The sequence below is a fragment of the Taudactylus pleione genome, unplaced genomic scaffold (genome assembly GCF_031769625.1).
Source record: "Taudactylus pleione unplaced genomic scaffold, aTauple2 ptg000918l, whole genome shotgun sequence".
NCBI classification, from domain to species: domain Eukaryota; kingdom Metazoa; phylum Chordata; class Amphibia; order Anura; family Myobatrachidae; genus Taudactylus; species Taudactylus pleione.
The window spans coordinates 4336641-4359486 of NW_028285319.1; positions in this window are offsets into that span (position 1 = coordinate 4336641).

The following is a 22846-nucleotide window of genomic DNA, read 5'->3' on the forward strand; positions in this document are numbered from 1 at the left end:
GCTCCAACTATCTCCTCTCCAGCCCAGCTTCATTTTTTTTCATTGCAATGCTGCTTTCCCAGGCCTGCCAAATTCTCCCAGGCAGCCAGCACCGATTGTCTCCTCTCCACTCTGCCCCCTCCCCAGGCTGTAAAGTTAAAGTTAAACTTCACATTTCACAGCCTCAGCAGGGGACATAGCAGAGAGGAGACAACTGGGCTTGCTGCTTGGGCAGCCCTGTAACTTACCCCACCTACTGCTGTTGCCGCTGGCTGCATACCCGTGCATCTGAGCAGTGAGCACTCTTCCTCCAAGGTACTAAGGCGCAGGCTGGTGAAGGGTCTGACTGTGATTCAGGGGGCGGGGCCAAGGCTCAGAAAGCCTTTTTTTGCAATAGAGGCGGACGGGCCATGGGCAGCCTGTCATGCTGAAAAAAATAAATAAATGAAATCCGGGTGATGCGATTCAGGGGGTGGGGCCAAGGTTGAGAAGCAGCCCCACAGACCTATCGGCCCACCAGGATTTTCCCTACTAAAGGTAAGGGCCAATCCGCCCCTGTGTGGGGGTAATAACAATACAAGGTTGGGCTGGTATAAATGTTCAGGGGAAAATTTTTATAAACAAAGGGGATGGGGTAAATAAAAGTCAAAAAAGGGACACTAAACATTAAACCTGTTTTTTTAGCCCTTTCTCCATGTGATAGTGTTAGTGGTGTAGTCAGACCGCAATCCATATCCTCTCACCCACATGCACTAACCCCTGTGGTGCAAGAACATCTGGTGGACCAGCAGGCAAACGACGGAGATCGGGTAAGTCAGCATCATTTATCCACTGCACTATAGTGTCTACCAGCACCTGATGCTCCGGTTTTCCTTTTCTCTGTGATTTTGAGGTGGAGAGGACCTATGAAACCAGCCAATTACTGGTGTAGAAGGGGTAAGACTGTTCTACATTGGACTCTTTAAACATAGACTTTATGTACTATGTAATTTGCAAGAACACACTGCCACAAGTTTTTTCATCCAGCTTTTTGAATAAAGCCAGCATTGACATTATTTTCCTTTAGAACACCCATCCTACAGTGTTAACAGGTGGTTCACACCAGGATCCATACAGGACCTCACATCGCTCGACATATATCTTTGCACATCATAGTACACATCACAATAATTACAAACTCAAGACCTACAAATTAGACCTCTAAGCACTGAAGTAACCCTCTGTTTCTAGTAGTTTCCCATGAGGTTGGGATACCTTGTATACTTTTACAGCTAGAGGCCACTATAGACCTTTGAAGCGTGGACCTACTACAAAATCATTCAATCAGCTTCTAATCTACATTTTATAGGCTGTGTTTGAAAAATGACAGTTAGGAGCTGATTGGTTAATACTTTTTCTCTGACAATTTTATGTCTCATCAAGTTTTGATGCATAGGCCCCTAAGAGGGATTCTCCTGCTGTGAATTGCATGTTACTAAGACATTACATTTTCGTATGTGCTTTTCCAACCATCACATCTGGTAGGTGTTTTACCAGAAAAGGGGAGAAAGTCCATGTGTGGTATTTTTGTTACATGCATTGATGTTTTACATTTTATGTGAGTGTCTTTCTGTATTAAATACTTTGCTAAGCCTAACAGGGTTGCACTAGTGTGTACCGATTTTAGTTTCATATACCAACACAGGCACATCATCAAAAGATTACCAAATTCATTCAGAAAAGTGAAAAATTATCAATTTGGAATGTGGATTTGATATGCACACCTGGAAGTTCTATTTTTGAAAACTGAAGGGGTCTCTCATCACACATTTCTAGTAGTATAATTTACAAAAGGGTGTTTAAAGGCTTTGCTGTATATGTTTTATATTTTTTTATATCTAACCTGAAGTGTATGGATGAAAATTTGTATTCCATTAAAGCACCAAAGCGGAACTACATACATCCTCATTTTATAATGATATACATATTTAACTGATAAACTCACATTTTACATTAGATGTAATTATTACATTATGTTTATTGATTTATCATGTTGTTATTGTTGGCACTTTAGTTAGAAATTGTTCGATTTCCTGGGTGGTAGGGGCGTTTTTATGTATAGATTTTTAATATTTATAGTGATCTTAATTTATAGATCAAAATATCATTAGTTGAAAACTGTTTTATTGAAAATAATAATATTTTTCACTATGAAATTATAAGAGTGGATTATTATGGGATTATGTAGTATTTTATAATATGTGGTCCTTACAAATATTTTGTATATATTTATATGACACCACACACTATATGATACCGCTTTCAAAGTGTTTGCATGCAAGACTACCTGCTATTCATCAAGATAACAACTATTTCAATAAACCTTAGTGTTATCATTGTATTTTTACAGGTACATAGCAGAACTCATTCAGCTTCAATAAATGTGATATATAATAGTATTCATTCAACTTCCATCATTGTGATGGGGCTCTGTCAGGATACTATATGAGTGAGTAGCTATGGTAACCAGTGGCTTATTGTTTAAATAAATACATGGAATATAAAATGACACTGGGACACTCAAGGAATGAGGAAGAGCTGAATGCACTTAGGTTGTGTATTTTCAAATTGTGCATGCTCCCTAGGGGTTGTAAATTCAGACATCGATATACCAACGCCTGAATCCCGCCACCCAGCAAATGCCGCAATCCCCTTAGGGATCAGGATACCGGTGTTGGAATCCTGACAGCTGGCATCCTGACAGCCAGCATCCCGATTGTAAAATGGCAGAGTCAGGTAAGTCTTAGCCACAGGGTGGAGGGTTAGGTTTAGACACCCCCGGGGGGAATTAGGGTTAAGCTGTGGGGAGGGGGGTTAGGCACAATCAGTGGGAGGTTAGGCACCCCCCTTAGAGGGTTAGGTTTAGGGTGTGGGAAGGAAGAGTTAGGGTTAGGCACTCCCCAGGGAAGTTAGGATTAGGAACCACTAAGGGAGGGTTGGGGTTAGAGGGGGAGAAGAGTAGGGATAGAATACTGACAGCTGACATAGGGATCATGACTGTTCAGGCTGCCAGTGTCGGTACATTAACCGACAGTTACTGAGCCACTGGTATTTCATACCCATCCCCTCCATAGCTTAATGCAAAAATCTATGACCAGTTTAGAGTTGTACATAACTCAGCTGCATCTCCACTTGAGGCTGAAGGGGTATGACTGGGTGATAATACGGAATTCACACATAGGCAAAGATTAGCAAAGGCATGTTGATATAGTTGTGGGCTAGAGAGTTGATAATATGCATAGATGCACCTATTTTCAGAGAGACATTTTGCACCAAGAAGAGAGGACTATGAAACCAAGCATATGGATGAGGGTGGTGTTGTTTCATAGATACAAATGGTTGAAAATTTTAATTTTATTCGCAATGCTGGTGTAATTACTGCCAAATAGTAAGTACTAGTTCCTGACAGACATAGGGGGGAATTCAATTAGCCCCAATAATTTATTGAGGTTGAAAAAGGTAGTAGCCTATTCAATTATCTGTTATTGGTAGAGATGTGCAGTTCAGTTATCCAGATATCCGAATCCACCTGAATTTCTAAAAGTCGGATAAATCCGAGTCGTGGTTCTAATCTCCTGAGAAGATCCAGATAAATCTAAGTTGCGGTTCTGATATTTTTGTGGTTTCAAATTCAGATTTTAAATCCAAATTTTGGGTTTTGGATTGCAGAAGTTACACGATTTTAGCAGTTTTAAAAACTTTTTTTCTATTTAAAAACAAAATCCAGATCCAAAACACTTAAGGGTGGTTTTGCAAAAACAAAACAAGAAGATGAATCCAGATCCAAACCAAAACACGGGAAGTCAGTGCACATCTCTAGTTATCAGACGTTAACCTGATGTATGCGTTAACCCACTGTTTGTACCCAATAACAGGGAAATTATTGTATATATCTTTTTATTTTTGCTCAGTAACAAAATATGCATTAAGTGCAGTCCTGCAGGCTAACTTCTGGGCTAACTTCTGTGCATTAAGAGCTGTTCTGTGGGCTAACTCCCTGGGGTATCAATTAGCCCGTGGTAAATTACCATAGCTAATTGAAATGAAGAGCGTGGAGAGCATCTGCAGCTCAGTCCATTTTTGCGCATTTATCATATATATTCTGTCTTTATATCTTTTTAACATAACCTCCATTCAGTCAATTGTAAATCTCCATTCAAATAAAAATCCACACACACTTGTTGCTCTCAGTACAACATATCAGCAATATTACTGCAGCAGTGAGCTGGTGCTATGTAATTGTAAAGTATTGGTAGAATAATGATATAATTTAAATGTACTTAATGCTTAGGCTCTGCCATTTAATGTGTTTTCATTTAATTTCAACTCAGTATCTGTATATGTATTTTAAAATGTTAAAATTCATATGTCTGCCAAGAAAGGGAGTAATTTCGCACAGGATGATGTTTACATTTGCTTATCATATCCAGATATCCAATCAGTATTATAAATATAGGTTGAACACAACCTGTATCTTACAGAAGTGGTTTGTGGTGCACCACAGAACAGAATAGGCATCTAATCAAAATAAGGAGAGATGATCTCAGGAGATCAAAAGAGAAAGTTATTTTGTGATGCACTCTTTGAAATATTATTTATTATTATTAAAAACTTTTATTCATATGTTACAATACTGGTTACAATGTAGTCTAAAAACTTGATAAACTATTGAATCACTTAATGAAGTCAATAATTGTCACCCATTTTTTGGGGACAAGCACACTGCCTTTACACTGCACAATGAGGACACTGTCCTATAACAAAGGTAATTTGTCATGCTCTTTCATTCACTCCTTGTTCCTGAGAGTTCCTGCAATGTAATTTATTACAGTAGGCTCCCATAGTTATTTGGTAGTTAACATCAGAAGCGTACCTTATTTATATTTCTTCCCTTGCTGGGCTGCATGCTCTCTCATCTGGCTGTCCACTGCAGATGCAAACAGTCAGAAACTAACAGCAGTTAACCCTTCAGGCTATAGGATATGTTTCTCCCCATTATATAAACACTATGAGGATGTGTCCTTTCTCATTAAGTGTTTTCATTTGCACAAAAAATTTGAACAATACATATTTGGTATATGTGTTTTCTATTTGAAGCAATATTGGAGGATTTGTACACTATTGAGAGATCATATATAAGTAAGCTTTTTATGTCTGTTGTATCTTTTAAAAGTTTCTCGTAAACGCAGAAAATTTGAATATTGATTGATGCTAGGAGGCTATATTTTCAAGTTTGTCTCATTTGCTACAATATTGGAGGAGCTGCAAATTACTAAGAATTTGTACAGACATTTATACCTTTTTTTCTAGTTAAATACAGTACTTTGGTTCCATGTGGCTATGAGTAGTGTAAAATTAGTGCTTTAGGGACAAGATGGGGAAAAATTGAGTACAAATGCACCATTCTGATACTTGTCTCATGCATATATCCTAATACAATATATGAAAAACTATATAGTATACACTAGCCACAGAGAAAGCAAAATATTGTGGAAAATTCATAAATCATAAGAAGAATATCTTTCTTACATGTTTTTATGTGTTGGATTTTTTTTCAATGGTCTTTTAAACCCATCTTCAATTAAAATGTAAATAACTGTTATAAAAATAAAAATATAATTAATCTTTATAATAAAATACTGAAAATTACTCTTTATAATAAAAGACTAATCTGATTGAGAAAAATAAAAATTCATTACATTTTCTAAGGCATTTTCTAAGGCATTTATCTCAAATGTGTTATGTGAGTAATTTATTTTTTCAACACACAACTAACACAAATTATACTGTATATTAATAGATTTATTTTATTCTACATTCTACTGTATCACCTGCATCATCTCCTGATGAAGACTTCCTATATGCCCGACAGGAGCAGAAGATGAATCTGTACACCTCATTTTAGATGAGCAATTTACTTATTTCATATTAATTAGATTATCACACAGAGTACAACATTGTACATTTAATTTTGCTTCAGATATACCATATATGTAATCTGTTTGAGAACATCTGATATCTAAATGAACAAACTACACAGAGGATGTGCACTTAAAACACCAAACTTCTTAAATTTAGATGAGTAGAATTGTACTTATTGCTACTCCCCTCTTCCAGAGAGAATGTGCACTATTGAGATTATTCATTTTTGGGTACTGATTCGGAATGAAGATGAGAGAAAAGAAGGATATATAAATATCAGATTTTTTTCACAAAGCACACCTTCATTTATTTCCATTTGCACCAGACTACCACCATCCTCTCCATAATCATTGGAGCATTGGTCCTTGGGACCGTACCACAGTAATTCACCACATCACTGATTCCCAACTATCTGGCATTGATTACTTTGTACATATAAATGGTAGTCCATGACACTGCAGGGATATTATAAATCATTAGTAGCAGCCTGAAGAATTAAAACAAGGTAAATATCAAGATTCTTCTTATAGCATGGAAAAGTGATTCATGCTAGAAAATACATGCCATTTTTTCTTGCTGCTTGAAAATATTTTTATTTTATTGGTATAGTATAGGACAATACAGAAAATATGGGGGAAAATGTCGTTATCCTTGATTTTCCCCAAGTTCTTGTTACACAAATTATTCTAGTCTACTTTGTACATGGTATGAATTGTTATAAAGTCCAGGACAAATATTCATGTTAATTCATTGGGGTTTTATTACCCCCATACTGCTGTGGCATTATGGTATTCCCATGTACACAAATCCTTAGATTGTACTGGGCATGGCTGATGTCAAAAATGACTTTTTTTCGTTTACTCAAACCATATGATATTACAGTATGTGGTGACTTTTATGCATTTCTGTAGGTGTTAATGACCATCAGGCAAAATGTGTAAACACACAAAGTACCTGATTGTGAGTCATACACAAAATGGCAATATGTGCAATAAGCCATGGCACCCAAATTACCACCTTATGCTAATGCAGGTATCCATACAGCTTCAATCGGTGAGCCATGCCACCCACCGTTTTTCCATCCACAGCTGCAACCATCATCATTAGATTCAGCACTTGCACCTGCTTCATGCTGGGTGCAAAAGATCTGTCAGAAACAGGCTTCCCTTCTCTGTACACATGCCTCAAATAGCATGGAACTCTAGCTACATGCCCATGATATTCCCATGATACTCCCATGAGTAACCAAGATCTCTTGTATGCATCAGCAATGTTACTACTCAGAAATACCCATGTCATGGACAGAGGTATCCGGCCAAGATCCATCTGACTCATAATCACCCAGAGAAATGCAATTATGCATACATTTGCTTCATCTCATGCATAGTTTGCTAAAACTTGCTATTTGCTGTCATATACAGAGTTGCTTGTGACTCAGTATCAGGCCCAAGGTTTTAGAGAGGAGATAACTTTTTTTCTATTTCATGCTTAGTACTTTGTTTATTATTAGTTTTGTTTACTTTTTCTTCTTCTAGTGTGGGTACCCATTAATATTGAGATGTACAGTAGGTCTAGTGGTGAACCCTGCACATAAACACTGTTAGGTCTAGAATTATGTACAGTACATGGAAGCTGCATAATATTAAAGCCAATACTGTTGGTGTCAGGGGAGATTTGTAATTAACCTCAACTACAATTTTAAAGGACCTCATCTTAATGCATCAACCACTGAGTACTTACATATTTTTAAATCATGGGTCACAATTTGAGACTATAGTTTATATATGAGACATGAAAGTATTTTTTTCTCATTTGGAAAATTTTTGTATATTATAATTCCATGGGCAAATGCCTGAATGCCTGCAAAAAAGCCCTCCCCCCTGGCGAGCAGATTGAGTCATAACAATAATAGCAGTAGTACATAATATGATTTTACTAGAGCTGCAGCCACTACTACATGCAGTATATGGGATGGGAGAGAATGGAGTTGTGGTGCAATGTTGCAGCTTCTCCTATCAAGTTTGGTGTGTGGATATAAATTGTGCAACAGACCAGAGAGCAGCTACAAGCAACAAGAGTCTGGAATCTTAGCACAAGATGATTGGATTTGTACTTAGAGAGCTCAGTTTTGACTCCTACTGGTTATACATACTATATTTGTATATTTATTATGTTACAGTATGTTTATCTTTTTCCTGACCACTTACAGTGTGTTTTTTAGTTAAGTTAAATTTGTTTGATAGCACAAATTTAGACTCTCTCTCACACAACATTCTATAGACCAGTGTTTCCCAGAATTGGTCTTAAGGAAGCCCTAACAGCACTTATGTGAGCACTTATTGGCTTGTAGCCTATAGACTACAATGGCTAACACCATCAAAACATATTGTTAGCTATTGGGAGGCAAGTTCCAAAAAACCAAGCTTTTCAGAGATTGATACATTTGCTATTTTAGCAGTCCCAATAGGTTTCTATGGAACTGCATTTACCCAAGTACTGTCCCTTTTAATTAATACACAGAGTGCTTAATTATTATGGCAATCCTCCAAAACTGTCTGCATTCAATAGATTGACATAAAAACTACTTTGACACATCAGCCCCTGTAACTTTTAAATATCAGGGACCTTGGTAGATCTAGTGAATAAAGTACCATATATTGGGTGAGTAATGTGTTGGATTTTATTTTATTATTTTATCAAAATACATGTTTAGTTTCATACAACTTACTCTTTATTTGATATTGACATGTAAATTAATTTTTTTGTGAGATTATCATTGTTCTTAGCAAGGAAAACTGTAAAATCAATATTTTTGGGAGATGTAATTCATTAGTGCATTAGTGGTTCATGATCAGTCTTGAATAAACCTATATTTTAGTGCAATATAATAAGAATCTGAATTATGATAATAGCTAAAATTATAAAGTTGGAAATAATAAATACATTTACATAATAATGCAACATATTTTGAAACCAAAAAAATAATAAAAATACTATAAATAAAAATAATAATACTAACCTTGTTTGGGTATTTGATTTTAGTGTAGCATTGCATAATGAGAAAGTATTGTACTTATTTTTATCTTTTTAGTTTATCTGCAAACCTGCACAATTGTACATAAATTATACATATTTAGAAAATTGAAATGTTGTTTTTAGCAGTCACAATCCAGAAAGCAATGTGAGTAAACTTATGTAAAGTTATGTAAAAACTCCATAAAAAACAAATAAATTATTTTAATGTCAAATCAGGAAAGATAAGTCATGTTTTTAATGCTGCTCAGGGATCTTAAGTCCTATTATGCTGTAATATGCAGTATTGCATATCAACTTCAGTATATCTGAATTATAGATACAAAACCCAGTTCAAATTTAAGTTTTATATCTCCAAGTCATAACATTAAGATTAGAGATGAGTGGTTTGGTTTAACTGAAAACGGAACACACCATAATTTGGGCTTTTCATGGAGAATAGAGTCCCAGCTCATGTCTTCCTGTCAAGTTCGGTTCTCAAAACAAGGCAAAACCTAATTTTCCCAAACATCTTGTATCTTATGTGCTTTGTATTGCAGAGGGTGTGGGCTATAGTTGTTCTTCACTAGATGCTATTACAGAGAGTTGTAGGTAGATGGAGTGGGTGGAACTGGTAAAGGTGTAAGAGACTGCATGTATCTTTGTCACTGTGTATGTGTTTACTAGCTAGTAACTGCAGTCCAGTGCAAACTGCAAACAGGATACTGTCACTGTGTGTTTGTCAGACACTAGTAACACCTGCAATCCAGTGCAAACAGACTTTTGTGTATGCTTGCTAGAAGTAAACGTTAAGTGAGCTGTACTTACGATTGCCCTGAGCAACAGTGAAAATTTTTCTACCATGAAACTAGTTACTTGTTATTGATTTCAGCATGTGAAGAATTAATATGACATTTAAAGATCTCATCTAGAAAATAAATAGGTTAGCAAACATTAATTCAGGAATGCTGAGTCATTGTTGGCCATGTTTTGTTTACTATCTGTATATAGTTTGCATCAAGTGAAGGTTATGAGTTATATTCCTTTCATTTGTTTGAATTTTGTAACTATAATTTACATTAAAAACCAGGATGCCATGTAAATGTATCATGTATGTGATAATGTTTCCATTTCTGAATCATGTTAAAGTTAAGGAAGAAATCTTTGTTGGACCATAAATTTGTCAAGTTCTTAAGGTTGAAAACTTCGACTAAGTCCTCCAGGTTAAATGAGGAAGTGGCTTGGGAAGTCTTTAAAGGTGTTGTGCATGGATTCTTGGGTAACAGAAGAGCTGAAAACTATGTTGAGATTGTGAATAACCTTCTAGAAATTGGACTGCAAAATGCCACTCAAAATCCACATTCTCAACTCTCACCTGAACTTCTTCCCTGAAAATTGTGGAGCAGTGAGTGACAGGCACAATGAGCAATTCCACCAAGACATTTCAGCAATGAAACATAGATATCAGTGTAGGTGGATAGTGACAAAAGACGTCCTAGAAGAGGAATACAACCAACAAGCTAAGAGAAAGCCCTCTCGTGAAAAGACCACTATTTGAGAGAGGGTTTTTGGTTGCTATATGTGTCATTTTGTGTTCTTATTAGCAATTGATTGAATTTAAACAACTGATAGTGATGTTGAATCAAGAAAATCAGATCATTTTAAAATTGATTTTCAGTACAAATATTTGACATCTTTTTATGTGTATAACATAAATAGCTTTTTTCTTGATCTTAAATTAGTAAAATATGACTCTTTTTAGAAAAGAAACAAATTAAAAGTATTTCTTGTTGTACAATGTTTTTTTAAAAGGATATTTATCAATACTGTAGTACTGTATATATTGTTTTTATTGTATGAGGTCAGAGACAGTGTGATTTCAACTTTTGCTGTCCAAAAAAATGTGCTGTGCTACACCCCAAAGAAGACATCATTTCCTGTTTTAAAAAAACTCAAGGTTTTTATAATTCAATTTAAATTATACTGTATTTTGAGGAAAGATTGTGTGTTTTTGAGAGACAGTGTATATTAATGTACTTACTGGGCATTAATTCCCAATCAGCTACACCCCAAAGAATAGTCTTGGTTCTATGAGAGCTACTAAAGCCAATTGAAATAGTTACCAATTAATTCAGTTCGGACACTGGAAAAAGCAGCTGGAAAAGCTGGAGGAGGAGATGAAACTAAGTGATTTCACTAAGTATGTTGGACCTGTAGATCAAGTTTTTATTCACTTTGTCAGGACCCAAGGATTTGCAAAATCTTGCAATTGGATCAGTATATTTTTTAAAGCAAGCTTGATCCTAGCTTTAAGTCACATGTAATGTCTTTCTTTCAAACAACTAACACAGATCTTAAGAGGTGCAAAGAGCTCCTTCAGAGCAATTTTCTTCTGAAGTGGCACATGATGATGTCTACTACTTCAGTTTTTCCTGCAAATGCAGGAAAAAACTAGTCTTTTCTAAGAGAGACACTGGTGATGATGATGATGGGTTAACTTTGTGCACCAGAGTGAAACATTATCACATCTGGTCTGACTTAAAAGAATTGCCCACAAATATTGACTCCTCTACAATGACTCAATCTGATACAGTTAACATAAATAGAAAAAATTGTGGAGGATTAATTTAAAGATTGTGTTCAAATTGGCATGTCACATAGTCCCTTTAAATACTAGGAGGAAAAAAAGAAAATGTGAAGCCTGTTGTCCAAGCTAGCTATGGTTTATTCATGCTGTCTACCCTCCATTATGTACTTAGAAAAAGTGTTTAACAGAGTTGGGAACCTTGTAAGTGTTTAAATTAGCAGGTTAATTCCAAACATTTTTGAAAAACTAATATTCGTGAAAATGAACTACAAATTCTGATGATGAGGATGAGCACATCTTACAACTGTGATAATGATTAACAACACTGTTTGCCTTAAGCCCATTGGTAGCTTGGTTTACCCAAACCATTAATATTTTTTATGAGTGTCCAACAACACCAAGCACTTTTAGTATACAACTTAAGTTTGGGTGGGAGGGTCTAATTACAGTTCCATTGTTTGCCACTCTTCATTATGGGCTTTTCCAAGATTGTGTGTGTTTGAATGGCATGGTATATTACTGTACTTTCTTGGTAGTTATGGCCCCGAATCAAAATTATATTAATGCAAAGCAAAATTCTAACCATGTGAAGACAATGCGATTACCATCACTGTGCACAAGTACACTAAATGTGAATAGTGAAGGCAACAGTATTAATATGTGTTAATTATGGAAAATAAAGAGGCCTATTATTTGCTGTTTGGAGAAGTTTGTTAATAATTAACTTCTTAATTTACTTTTCTACTAGGCTGCTACTCTAGTTACTAGTTTATATTTTCTATTAGGCTTTTACATTTAGGCTATTAGTTCTTGATTAATGAAAACATTCTATCAGTACTTTTAGTTTATTAAAATGCCACCCTGTCTGCCAATGCTGTGTCACTTGTTTCATAGATGTGCGATATTCATGTGTTTGTGCTGCTGGTTTGTGGCTTAGTTTAGCCAGCTAACTCACTGCAGCCTTAGGCCAATATTGGTGAAAACAACATTGTGATCTGTAAAGTAATCAAATTTGAATGGAAACGGCTAGAATTTTTAGCTGTTTCTATCAATTTTAAAGAAATACAAGACCAAACAAAACAGTTGAGGATGGTTTTTGTCAAAGCCAAAACTAAAACATGATGATGATATAGAACTAAAACCAAAACATGGGGGTCAGCACACATCTCTACTTATAAATGGGTAATAAATATGAACTGTGTGCCCTCTCTATCCAATAAATTTCTTTCACTGGAACAAACAAGGAGAAAGCAATCCAAAAGGGCTATGGATGCCACACAAAGGAGCTTAGCATGTGCAATTGTCTTAATGTTGAGGGAAAAGGTAAATGGAATCATCCACTGGGCCTCAACAGAGGCAATGTGTGGAGGGTCAGTGGAGCTCAATTAACTGGCTAACCTAGCATCCACAGCTGACAGCATTGTAGCATGTTTGGTTCACATGCATCAACATTTCCAGAAGTAGCAGTCACCTAATGCATATCTCAACCTATCTCAAAGGGTTGTTTCATCAGAGGAGGTGTGATGTATGATCTATGAAGCTACCTTAAGTTCTGGAAAGTAGCAAATTGATATCCTTGAGGTGCTTGACCCTACCAGAAGCAATTGGTATGTAGAGACATTTTATGTGCATATGTACATTCCAGAGTGTATTAATTTTAAGATACATGTGTTACCTATTTTTAGTGTGTATTTATTTATTATGTTCAGATAAACTTTTTCAATCTATATATACCAAGGCTACATTTGTATTTTCATTGTCTGGGGAAGTCATCACCCCATATAAATAAGGTATTTGTACACTGTGGCATTAAATATTCAGTAGCACCTAGTTTATTTTCTTTGCTTGTACTACTGATTTGTATATTTGTAGTCATTTGCAGGATCATCCTTTCACCTTTATATATATATATACAAATCCAAGCAGAAGGAATAAAATGGTAAACTAGCTATGCAAATGGAATTTCCAACATTTTCAGAAATGTAATTTTTTTTTCAGGTATAATAAACAAAAAACATTTCCATCAACTTCCAGTAAGCACATCATCAAATATATATACTTTTATAGTATGAATATCTAATAGGCATATGCCTCTCCTGTTTTTCAAAAGATATGCATCCAAAATACATGTTTACAAGATACACATCTGTATGGATAGGATCTAAGGGTTATTAAATGTCACTGGTTAGACCTCATGTATCAATCTTTATATTCCAAATATGCTAGAGTAATGTATATCTCTATAAGTCCTCTATATTTACTGTGTCTCAGGTCTGCACATATTATGAGGGTTAACTCTTCTACACTGCTAGGTCTTCTGCAAACCAAATATTATTTGCTGGATTTACATCCCAGGATGATGATAGCAGGGTTCATTAATAGAAAAAAAACTCTATTTATATAGAGCAATTTCCATAATTATTATTTTACATGTTTTATATTATATTATAACATTATTAGTTTTTTTAAACAAGTTGAACTAGAAGCTTAGGTCAAGTCAACCAGTTCTACTGTGCAAGTGTGACTAGGAAAATAGAATCTAAACCACAGTCCCTACTAAAACTCACATGAACTCCTTCTGGCCACTGGAGTGTCTCTGGCAATTGCACCTCTAATGAAATTATGCCTACAAGCTTGCAACTTCAGGGTACTCATTTGGAAGGAAATAAATAGTTTGCACCAGAATTATTGTTATGAGATAATTACATTGGCCCTATTATCTAACAGCACTAATATACATATATTTTCATTTTTATTCTCCAGAAAACTTTTGCTTAAAAAAAGATTTGCTAACTAAAAAGAAAACCACAATTCTTCAGCCATAAACCCACAAGCTCATCTTTTATCAGTATCTGATTCATCCTCAACAGAAATTCCCTTAAATTTAGAAGAATGGGAAGCTTTGGAAACTTTGGAACAATTTATATTAAATTAATCTGTGAGAGATACAAAACCCATTTCATTACAAAAAACATCCAGATTCTTGCCAGATCCAATGATCTTTCCGCAAGTTAAGATACATCTGGATTTAGTTTCAAAGGATCTAGATGAACTGTATGCATCTAAATGATAAACAAAACTCAAATATTTACCACTCTAAATATCGAGGCATACAAGAAATTAAAAACTGGGAGGATGTCATAGTGAAACCCTCCTACAAAGGAGGAAATGTGGTACTTTGGAAGAAGGAAGATTATGTGAAAGAACTTTACAGACAACTAAATGATGAAAATTGCTATAAAAGATTAAACTTTAATCCAACTACTAACTTTCAAAGATAATATTACAACATGATTGAAAGCGCATTTTCGGAATGAACCATAATGAAAAAAGACAATATCTTGAGGTTGAAATATTATATGCACTGCCCAAAATTCATAAAAATAAAATATCACCAACTAGACGATCTATTGTATTAGGCATAGGCAGTCTTAAAGAGAAAGATAACACCTTTGTTGACTTACATTGAAGAGATTTTGTTCTGGAACTCCTCTCATATTCAAGAGATACCTTGGACATCTTAAGGAAATTAAATTAAATGACTTTCCATCCTAATACAATCATATGTACTTTTGATGTTGAATTCTTGTATGCCAGTATTATACACCAAATATGCATTTGATTTTGATTTCTATTCTGTTCTTTCACTTTGCCTTTTGTTAATTGATAAAAACAAACTATTAACACTTCTAGTTTTTAAAGCATCCTTACTTTGCAACATTTTTTCCACACCTGCCTAAAACTTTTGCGCAGTATTGTAGCAATATACGTATTTAATATAACAATATTGGTGACCATTTGTTGGTGCCTCCCAAACCCTTCAAAAACTTCAGTATATGATTAGAATCTACTCTAAACTTTGTTAAAATAAAAAACAATCAATGCAACACAGTAAATTTTATTTTATTTGGGCTAGCTGCAATAAAAAAATTAACAGATACAATTTGAAAAACAAATAAAGAAATTATCTGACACAGTAATAAGAACAAGTAGTACAAATAGTGTCATCTAAATATCCTTGAATACATTAAGAATGCTACAGTATTTCAATAGCATACTGTAGCTTATTTTTAAACATAGATCTTTTTCTCCACTTCTCCACCTTATTCTTAATTATTTAACTTTTTATAGATTTTCATATTATGAATGTTTTTATTTGTGGAATAATACAAGTTATGTATTCATTGTATTGAATTATTGATCACAGGGTGCACTGCTGAAGAACAGCTCTTCTTTTCTTTTTCTTCTTTTTTATATATTATACTTCAGAAAACAGTGCTGTCTTGTTGACCTTGATGTTGTGAGTATGGTGCAAAATATGTTGGTTGCTTAACTTGTTGACAACTGTCTGAGATTTGGATCTCCAAATTATATACATAATTTTTAATACGTATTGGAAATCAGGCAAGGGAAAATAAGCCTTAGGCCTGGGGAAAGTGGTCCATGAATACTGCCATAATCTAGCAATACTGCCTCTAGCAATACTGGACAGTACTGTATATCCACAGCCTTAAGGCCATTCTGCTTACTCCCACTTAATAAAGTAGCTTTGCTTCATAGAAAACTAATCTAATCAGATTTTGATTAAAACTGGGTAAATTTTTCTCCATTGTTAGATCAATTGGTCAATGGTATATAGTGTATTTTAATATACTTTCTTTTAAGTAATAATTAATGTATAACAACAATATGTTATTATTATTTTATCAGCAATTTACAAAATTTTTTAGAAATATCTATCCCATTTGCATTTTTTGATGCTAATATAATTTTAAACTTAGATCTTTCTTATTAAATTCCTATTGTGAGTTTAGACACCAATAAACAACATCGTACTTATATTTTGTAGTTATTTAATTTTTCCAGTGACCACAAGAACAGTTATTTTTCACTAATAATGGAAGTACTGTGCCATTGTAGTATGTGGATAATTTATTCACAAGACTTTGCAGAAATCCTGCAAGCTACAGAATATTCACAAAATAAAGGAAAGGTTCAAAGGTTCATTAAGCAAATGAAAAGTAATGTGATATTTACTGAGGCATTATTGAACAACACTTCACCTGCCATAACCATAGAATCAGCAAGTTAGTGATATTAAATTGTAATGGTACAATTATGTTAATAAAACTGAACTAGAAAAGCCATGTTATACAACAGTATGAGGGTACAAGAAGCATACACAATTAATGCATATAGAAATTATCAAAACTGCATGCGTTTGAATGCAGACTGATATGTTAATGCTTTAAGACATGTTTACTAATTTTGTGGAGTATTGAGAAATTCAACAGTAGGCATTGGGGGAAAGTAACAGGTTGCACATTTTTGGTGTATTTGCGCGGGTTCAGATTCCTGGAGTACAAACACACCCAAATTTTGAATTTACCAGTTGAACCAAGCCCTGGCTCAGGTATTCCTGCCAATTTCAGATTCCAAAATTAGGCAAAATGTAATCTTTACGGCACTAGATCTCACTTGTTTTGGATTTACTATAAAAGTCCTTCTCTTGTTATCGGGTACCATTTCACTGTCACTTCACTTTCAGACACTAAAACTTCCATTAGGAGCACTGTGTTACAGGGGCACTATGTTAATAAATAATAAAAAAACATAGGAGCACTGTGAGGCACTGTCTTGTGTGTTCAGAGCTTCAGGCACTGTGTTAAAAAAAACTGTGTTGTATATACAGACAGGCAATATATTAAAAAAATGCATTAGGAGCACTGTGTTAAAGTTATTTTGTGCTATTAAAAAAAGAAAAAGCATAGGGTGAAATTGCCAATAGAGCACTATGAGGCACTGTGTTATGTGTTCAGGTACTGTGTTAAAAAAAACATTAGGAACACACTGTATTCTTCAGGTACTGATAAAAAACACTTGTGTATACTGTTTTAATTGCCATTAGGGTGCCATTCCTTGGAGCACTGTGAGACACTGTGTTAAAAAATAACATCATTAGGGTGCCATTACTAGGAGCGCTGTAAAGCACTGTGTTAAAAAATAACATCATTAGCATGTCTTTAGAAGGAGTATTGTCATGGTCTTGGTATTCTATAGATCTGGTTTGGGACCCTTGAACTGAACAGTGGTGCAGATGAAATAAGGAGGCTTAATGTAACACTTTTACATGAGTATAACCAACAATATAAGTACACTAGTGACAGTGTAGGAGCCACATACTTGTGATATGCATGGATATTGAACTGGAACTGGAGAGAACAGACCAAGTCCACTGGGCGTGCCCCACCTAGTGACATGTGAAGGCAGCAAGACCAGGGATATATTCCAGTAACAAGGGTGAACTCCAGGACTCAAACAATATAGTACTGGTAGATAGGAACTCAGAACTCAAGCCAGGAATCAGACTCTTATGTAGTTAGAGTACAACTTGAAACTAAGAGTCAGAATAAGTACAACTTACTGGACACCTCACTGTACAGACCATACACTGCACCCTGAACCTTAGCCCTGAAACCAGCACCCTTCTCTGAACCAGCCCAAAACAGTAGCACACAGCACAGGGAAACCAACACAAGGACAGCCCAATAGTATAACCCAATAACCTGGACAACCACCAAGCGCAGAGTTAAACAGAATAGGTAACTTGCATGCACTGTCCCAGCGGTATGATCAAAAGCAGGTCTGTATGCAGCATGGGAGCTGAGGCACTGATAGGTAATGCAATACTATGGTAGATGGTAAATAATGTAGCAGATTAAGTCCCTTATTCAATTAGTGGTAACAAGTTGAGATCGTCGATAAGCGCAATGTTTTTCCCTCATTCACCTTTTTTGAGGCAAATTTATTACATACTTTCCCAATGCACGCTCCCGCTTTTCACCCTATTCAATTGCAAAACAGGCAAAAACACAGATGTACGAATGCTGCGAATGGTGAAACTAGCAAAAAGGACTGCTGTTTTTGGGGAAATCAGTCTGTACCCAAAAAAGCATAAGTAACCCTGGTAATCAATATAAAATTGTATTAATAGCTGTTAGAAAATTGTTTTGGGTTCCTAAATTGAGTCAAATGGTTGTTATATGTACTTTTGCATTAGTGTTGAAAAATTATATAAAGCCATTTATTTGGTGAAAAATAATTGCTGTAGTTAAATTGGGGGTACATTTAAATTGGTAGTAGTATATTTTGGAGTTAATAAAGTGCATTTTAAATAACATTATTAAAAACAGCTGCTGCAGCCCCCTGCAATCCTAAAAATACCTGACCCTTCCATACAACCCCCCAAAATACCTGTCCCAGTACTTTAGACACATTTTCCATCACTTTTTACTTTTTTCCCCCAAAAATGGCATGATATTTTTAGGGGGTATTGCGATTTTTTTAAAAGTTTTCTTGCTTTAATAGTCATTAGTGTGTGTGTGTGTGTGTGTGGGGGGGGGTGCTCTGAACCACGTCCCTACATGTTTAGCCCAAAATAGAGATTTTGCACTTCATTCTCCTGCCTATGGGTGGAGTTAGGTTTTCACCTGTTTTTGCTTATGGATTTTTTGCACATGTGAAAACATCCTGGAATTGAATAGGGCAATACTTCAGAAAGTGGCAAAACCATGCATCTCTGGAAACTTTTCACTAATCGTTGCTTTTCACCTCTAATTGAATATGGGCCAAAGTCACAGAGAACAAGATCACAGGATACAAGGAGTAAACCTGGAGCCTAGAACTATCCTGGAAAAGAACATGTTATTCAGGCAATGAGTTGCTCACAGGAAATGGTTTAATTAGGAGGTGGTGAACCAGGTGAGCACACAGCTTACACAGGAGCATCAGGTATTTGAATGGAATGTTTCTGCATTGGCCTGGATACAGCAATGAATAAGTGTCTGAGCTTGTCAGAAATGCTAAGACCCAGATTTGTGACAAGTATTGTGATACACTGGGTTAAAAAAAATAAATGTCATTAGGGTGTCATTATTAGGAGCGCTGTGTGGCACTGTGTTAAAAACTAATGCCATTAGGGTGCCATTACTTGGAGATCTGTGTGGTACTGTATTGTGTTTTCAGGCACTTCTTTAACAAATAATGTCATTAGGGTGCCATTATTAGAAGTGCTGTGTGGCACTGTGTTGTGTGTTCAGGCAAGGTGTTAAAAACTAATGTCATTAGGGTGCCATTACTAGGAGTGCTGTGTGGCACCATGTTGTGTGTTCAGGCACGGTTTTAAAAAAGATGTCATTAAGATGCCTTTACAAAGAGTGCTGTGTTGTCTCAGAAAGTGTGTTAAAATATTAAAATAAAACTGTTGTGTGTTCAGGCACTGTGTTAAAAGATAACATCATTAGGGTGCCATTACTAGGAGCGTTGTGAGGCAGTGTTGTGTGTTCAGGCACTGTGTTACAAAATAATGTAATTAGGGTGCCATTACTATGAGCAATATGTGGCACTGTGTTGTGTATTTAGGCACTGCATTAAAAAATAACATAAGAGTGGTGGGAGGGCTCAAGGACAATTCCATTGTGCACCACTTTTCTTTTCATTATGAGCTGTATTTTTAGTTGGCATTGATGATGGGCTTCTGTCTTTTGCAAGGCTATTTGAATCTCTTGTATTGTCTTGACTTCTGAGACCTGTGATTTGCTGCATGGTTCAGTTTGCAATTGCAGAATGAAAGCTCACATTTGGATGCTTTTGGTTTAATAATTTGCTCCACATGTCAAATTTCATTGCTTTTAAAATTAATTTATTTATTTAGAATTAATTAATCAAACAATCATTTACCTGATTTCCACTACATACTCCACCTCCATTTCCCTGTACTGCCCTCAGGTCTCTGATCTATTACTTGATCAATAAAAACATTCTATTTTAGGGTCATATAGTTTATAATATTGCCATAATATCTGCCACTGCTGTGCTGCAATGTCTCATAGATGTTCTATATTCTTTTAAAGTGCCATGTGTTTGTGCCGTTGCTCTATCAATTAATTTAGCCAGCCAGCTTGTTGTAGCCTTTGGGCAATATTGGTGAACAATATTGTGGGCTATTAGGTGGTCCAAATTGGCTGTAAATTACTGAAAATTAATATTATTGAAGTTATTAATGCTATAGGAACAAAAACAGGCCAAAATAGGATGCTTTAACCTCTCTTTATTATTATTATTTTTAAAATCAAGATGCAAAACCAAAACACTTGATGGTGGACCAAAAGCAAAGACAAAACACGATGATGAAATAGAACCAAAATCAAAACACGAGGGTCCATGCACATCTTAATTCACTGGTAATTGAGATTCCAGCAACTTTCCCCTCAAAGTCATCAGATGTAATTTTGTGGCTTAGTGCTTTATTCAAAATTAACAATGAGAAAATGGTTTTGACATTCAGAGATACTTATCTTTATGGGAAGAACATAATAAAGAGCCTCAATATATAGATGTATTACTTTCTACCTAATTAACACTCAATTGATGCCATCAAAAATAATAAAAACATTGATGAGTCATATTTATTTTAAGATTCTAAAACCTGATGCATTGATAGGGGATATTGGATGCAGATCTAATGCTAATATAACCGTTATGGCTTCATTGATCCGATTTGCATCAGGATGGCTATCCATGCTATCCTGTTTGCTATACTATTGATAGTAATAACATTTAAAATATATATATTTTTAAATATTGAAAATAGTGGTGACAATAATATTTTTTGGGACCATATGTAGGAACCATAATAAATAATTAATGATAAAAGCACTAATGATATTTACAGATGAGCTGTTCAGAAAATCGTACACACCTGATCTTTGAGTTTCTGAGTGGTCCCAGCTCAGCTCTTCTTTCCAAGTTTGGATCTCAGAACAAGGCAAAACTTAATTGTCCTGTAATGTGAGATCTTGCGTGTTTTGGATTGCATTTAACAATCCCTCCCTCAGGATCATGTGCCCTTTCACACAGGAGAATTTGAGCAGTGGGTGTGGGCTAGTTGTTCTTAAAAAAATCTTCATCACAGAAGGGGACTAAAAAAAACTGGTGGTTTCAAACAACAATTGACTATGAAATAAGCATTTGCAAGAGAAAGGAAGTATGACAGCGGCCATCCTGATGCAAATTGGATCAATGAAGCCATGATGGTTATATTGGCATTAAATCTGCATCCAATACCCCTATCAATGCTTCAGGTTTTAGACAATTAGTTAAGGGTATGTGTCCACGTTACCAAATTCGATCTCAATTTCATTTTACCAGAACAGCAATTCCTTATCTACAGTATGCTGGGACATTAAATTATTTGCCTATAAAAAGCCATTGTATCAACTATCCACTTACAGATATGTGGACAAGCCTTACTGGTCAAACTAAAGAATAAATGACTGTGATGGCCCTCTGGGTGGGTGTATTGCCTTTAGCAGCAGCAGTATTTAACACACAATATCAGCTTATTCATAGGCAGGTTACTTACTGTATAAGTATCAACAAACTTGAAAAATTCAGGAATGTGATAGCAAAATGTCTTACCCCTCTAAGACTCTCCTCAGGATTTGTCATTTCTGTCATATTCCAGAATTTTTGACACTTTTGTACATTATTAATACAGTTTTTTTATGATAATGTACAATTTAACATGTCACACAGTCTTTTTGAATACTGAGAGGATAAAAAGGCAATTTGGAGCCCCTTGTACAAAGTAGCTAGTTTACTTAAGCTGCCCACCCACCAGTGTGTACTCTGAAAGGATGTTTAGCACAGCCGGGAACAGAGATCCCTAAATACATGCTATAGAACATGTTTACAAGCAACAGGCAGTGAGGGAATTTGATTTTAAAAATGAGCGTGTCCTGCAGGACATGCTTTGTGTGTGCCACAGCAGCCAATCACTGCTGGCAGTGTCTCCCTAACCATTCACCACCGGAAGCGTCTCCTCATCCAATTTCTGCCAGCAGCATCTCCTCATCCCATTGCCTCCTGAGACCTCCATCTTTCCCACCCTACCCACCAGCATGCCTCTCTGCAATTTAAATTTAACCAGCATGCTCTCCAGGCTCTGCATCAGACATCCTATTTGGCTGCAGCAGAAGTGTTGTTAGTGGTTCCACGTCCCTCCAGCAGCCTGCATTCCATCTCTGACTCCTTCAGCCAGTAGGCTGGGGAGATGGACACTGCCCAGGACAGGAGGCCGCTGGAGGTCTACACTTGTCTGCTGAGATACAACCTGGGGCTGCAACCATAGCTAAAGGCGGACAATAGTGACCTGGCTGAAAACTCCCAGCAGGAGGAAAGAAATAACCACTGGCTCAACTGCTATCTACCCTTCTCCCTCCCTACCCCCAGTACTGCCCCAGCTGC